Genomic DNA, 5,123 nt, shown 5'->3' with positions numbered 1-5,123 from the left:
AAAATAGGTTAGAGAAAGAGACACAATCACAAAGTATTTTTACCATCTAAGAGATTAAGAGATGAAAAACACATTGACTACAAATTTTCAAAAACAAGGACAAGGAACTTTCACCCACCCCCTTCTTTGGTTAAACTTGGACCATTCTATAGGGCTAACATCCCAACGAACTTTCAAGTGGTATCAGAGCGGGATTATAAAAATTAGTTAAAACTTTTGATTTTGAATCCATGCTGAGCCTTGGAACTCGTAACACTACGAAAGGTATATTCTAAATACCCGAAGCCCCCTATTGCGATAACCTAACCTTTGATTTCTAGAAACCCGCATGTAACGTTTTATAATATAAGATGATTATCGACATGTGGGAATGCTTATTGAAAGGAAGGTTTATTTCCTCTGGCACTCTCTCATAGAAATTAAAGGGGTTTTTAAAAACTTGATAATTGGTTTTTTGACTGGAGATGACTTTACATGAAGGAGAAGCCAATTAAATTGCCATAAATGTTTTGAACTGTATTTTTCTGTGCTTTAAAAATCTGAGGACATTAATCATGCATGTCTCCTACTGCAAATGGGTATACAGAATTTGGGATTTAAAGTTGTTGTATCCCATTATGAAAGGCACTAAGAAGTTAAAAAATCTCATTTGAATATTCTCATTGCATGACTACAACTTTTTTGTTGAACCTCATGAATCATCTTTTCTGACATGTATCTAGGTTTACTCAGATAGTTAATTCACTACTGCATGCCACGCTAGAAGAGAACTTCACTTTGGAAAAAGTAAATTAGAGATTTTGAGATGCAAGCCTTCATCATATGATGGCTAAAAGATTACAGACAATCCAACTAAAATCTAATAGGATTTGAAACACTTAATTCTTGATAACTTACTTGGCTAACTCATGTGACGTATAACAGCAAGGGGTGATCGAGAGAGAAATACTCTTAATGCAGGGTGAAAAGAAGAGAGAAAAACAGATTGCAACATGAAGGGCAAGCACAAGTCTGACTCGCAATTCATCCGGGTCTGAGAGGCGCACATGAAAGTTGATCTTCATCACAATACAATTCAATAAGCTTTCTAAGAAAGAACGCAAAAAACATCATTGAGAAAAGGTAAGGATCAAATAAACATTTTAAAGGATCTTCTGATGTCGTTTGTTATAGAATGCAAGAATACCAGTGACACGTGAGAAACTGATTGCCCTAGCACTTAAAGATCACTCAAGTAGAAGGAAAGGGTAGGAAGAAAAACCTAAGCTAAGAAGACAAGATTCAGAGTACAAAAAGCATTTTGGGCGATCTGCATCGGACTCATCAGAGACGGAACCAGGAAGATGAGACACACCGAAATTGTGCTTGATGGCAAGACGACAAGTCTTGAATCAAGAAGAGGTATGTGAAACTTTCCTACGACCAACTCCCTTGAAGTTTTTTGGAAAAGATTCATGCATCATAAGGAAATTAAAAGAAAAACAAATGCCTATGCAGTGAAATTAGAATTCTTAGAATTTACAAAAAGAAACATTAATTTTGACTAAAGACCATCAAACAATTGATTCAAGATCATATGACTTACTTAATCGAATTGATGAGTTAAATAAAGAATCATTGCTGAAGTTGTTTAAAGCATGATGCATTAAAAGTTCACATGACAACACTTGAATCTAATTTTAAGAAAGTCCTAAAGAGATGGATAAAAATTTGTGGATTGAAAATGAAGGTCTTAAAGAAGCATCAATTTGAAGATTCAAAATGAACTAGAAAACATGTAAGAAAAACAAGGATAACAAGTTACTTTTAATTCAATTGCCTAAAACCTAGGAAGAGCATTATATAACTCAAATACCACTGTAAGAAATCTTGGTCCCTGAAGTGAGATATTTCATGTGGCATGCTATGACACAATCTCAAACCGACTTGCAGCGTTCACACCATTGTAGACATTTGGTATGGAGACCTAAGTGCATGAGCAGACATACCACTCACATAGCTTCAATTCTATCTTCATAAGAAGGAACTCCAATACTTGCTTGGTCTTCACTCTAACATTTGGTAATTTTTGACGCACAATGGAGGGCTCTCACAAAGGCCTCGTGAGAGTATGTGGGGGTACCTGGACAGTGGAATGCTCTGATATATAACTGGTGATCCAATCAGTATTGTGTACTAGAGTCCAGACTAGAGCAAAATGTTAGCTTCTTGGAGACAACACCACCAAGAAGTTGTGTGCAGGTATAATATTGGTAATTCTCTACCAAGAAACCTAATATGAATTTGAAAATGTTTTACTTGTGAAGATTTGGATTAAAAGCATACATTGCTCACAAGCTCAGTCAATTCTACTGTGGACAAGGCTTCATCGTGCATTCTTTGCAAAATATCATAAGCTATTTGTAGTTTAAGTAACAACATCTATTTTGCAGGGAAAGAGGATCAACCAACGTCTACATGTCTGATTTTAAACTAGCATTGAATGTGTTGCTTCATTTTCTTAAAATAGTGATTGAAATGATCAGGTTGTGGCACCGGAGACTTTGTCATGCAAGATGAAAACCCTTAAGGAAGTGACCCCAATATTAGACCTAGTATAGAGGGGTGTCCCTCCAAACTCAATTTTCAAAAGACCACCTTGTGATGCCTGCATACTAGGAAATTGCAAGTTCACTCCACCCTTTCACCCCCATTAAGGAACATTAAGCACCTCATAAGACCTTAAAGTCCTTCACATGGATTTGTTTGGACACATTAGCACTGCCGCAAAGTAGCTCTGGGAGGTAAAAGTCTATGATTTGTGGATTGTTGATGGACTAACCTTCAGGTTCGATGATTTTTGACTTAGAATTTTTTCTTCTTCACATGAAAAATCACGTCTTTTGAGGAGTCTTTTAAATATTTTCTACTTAGATTCAGAAAAAGCATAAGTGTGAGATATTGAGACCATAAGCCATAGTGATCATTGGGGAGAGAGATTTGAGAATGAAGATTGGAGTAATTTTTTCCTGAGGATGAGAGGGGATAGCCACAACTTCTCAACTCCTAGGACACCTCCAAGCAAACGGGAAATTGATAGTTGAAAGAAAGAACCTGGACCTTGGTGGTAAGCCGTCTATGTTAGCCATGCTTGTCTTGAGTATTCTTGCAACGTCCAAAGAGTGCTTTTGGGAGAGCTGAAGCGGTTAACACGCTTGTTAAGTGTTGAATAGGGTGAATGTTTAGAGCCAAATATAGAAAAAGATACCACTAATCGAGATCCTTAAGGGCTAGGACACCCAATCGTTTCCCATCATTCATGTCTTTTTGGTTTGTAAGGTATTTAATCACAACCAATGGGAGAAGATATCATTGTGGAAAATTCTGATCCTAAATAGGTCTGATGAAGGAGTATGTCTGGAGAATATTCTAGTGATTAGGAAGTCTTATAGGTAGTGTATTAAAAAAAAGAATAACTTTAATGGTGGAAGAGACATTGAGATGAGCACAATAATATGTAATTTGATGAGAAGTCTGATCCTAGGGAAAAATCTGGGAGTTAAAGGGAAGATTTTGGAGGAAATCACGCCAAGGGAGTAAAAAATTTGGGGAAGGGTAGAACATCCAAAGTTAATATGAAAGGAATAGGACAAAAAGTCCCCATCCCCCCCTCTCCTCAGAGGTAGAAAAATGAGTGATTTTGGATGAAAGGGGTTGGACCTTTCTCAGCACTTTGCCATAGAGATTGTGAGAACTCTAGCAGTCACCCCATAGGAGTTGATCTAGGAGACCCTTCTACGTGGAGTTACAGACTAATTAACCATGGATCTTTAGTAGAGGGTGAACCCTCTCTGTCCTGTTATCTCTATGAAACTGAATACCCAACAGCCATTTAACCATGCCCTTACTGGATGAGAGTTTTAGTATTTAGCATGCAAGAAGAAATTGAATATCAAAATATTGTTAGGAATGATATTTTGGGAGCCTTGTAGAAAGACCTAAAAGGGACAGAGAGTAGTGAGAACAAGTGGGTCTTAGATACATAGGTGATATGACTATCAGGAGTGGTGGTAGGAATATGAAAGCAAGAATTGTGGTAAGGGTAAACAAAAATAAAAAGGATAATGACTTTGAGGAACTTTTGCCCTGTAGCTAGACTTGGAAGCCAATTAGAGTGCTAATTGAGAGCCTTTGCTAATTACTATAAGGATGTATGCTTTTTCAAAAATGAATTGTCAAGACTGCTTTTTTAAAATGGGGAAATAAAATAAGATGTGTTGTAGAACAACCCCCAGGTTTTGATAGTTTTGCAAATTTCCAAAATCAATGTTTTTTAAGTTAAAAAAGAGCTTGAGTTATGGGTTTACAAGACAGAGCACCAAGAGCTTTGCATATGAGGAGGCCTTAGCAAATTCTTACATAGATGAGGCGAGTTTGTCAAGGGGAGCGTAGAACCACACCTTTTTTAGAGGAGTTGGAGATGATTTACTCTTATTGTATCAGATTTACATGTGGACTAGATATCTTTTGGAATCTTCTAACTAAGAAATATGTGATGATTTTTGCTAAAATAATGAGTAGAACGAGTTTTGAGATGAGTTTGAGTGGAGAGTTGTTCCTACTTTGGGTTTAGTCATAAAACAAATGGAGATGGAACCTTTTAATTAAACAAAATACATAAAGCGACATTTTTGAAAAATATGAGATGGACAAAGCTAAAGCCAATTAACACTCCCGAATGACTTCAGGCATCCATTGATAAGGATCCCAAGTGGATTAAATACTGTGATAAAAGAAGTATCAGAAGGCAATGATTGGAGATCTTTACTTACTTGACTGGAGCCGACCATGATATTATGTTAAGTTGTTTGCCTTTGTGCTAGATTTCAAGTTGACCCTAAAGGAAGTCCCATCTGACTGCAGTTAAGAGAATTTTTAGATACCTTTTAGGGACCGCAAAGCTTAGAATTTGGTAACCCTAGACACATGCACTGTGGGTTTGAGATTATTTGGATTTTCTTACTTCTGATTTTGCAGAGTTGCAAGGTGGATACGAAAAAGCACTTTAGAACTTGTCCAAATTCAAGGATAGTCTTTGTCCTTGGTTAAGTTAAGAAATAAATTGTTGCACTTTCCACTGCTGA

The sequence above is a fragment of the Dendrobium catenatum genome, unplaced genomic scaffold (genome assembly GCF_001605985.2).
Source record: "Dendrobium catenatum unplaced genomic scaffold, ASM160598v2 fragScaff_scaffold_1220, whole genome shotgun sequence".
Classification (NCBI taxonomy): Eukaryota; Viridiplantae; Streptophyta; class Magnoliopsida; order Asparagales; family Orchidaceae; genus Dendrobium; species Dendrobium catenatum.
Note: the sequence above shows the minus strand (reverse complement) of the source record.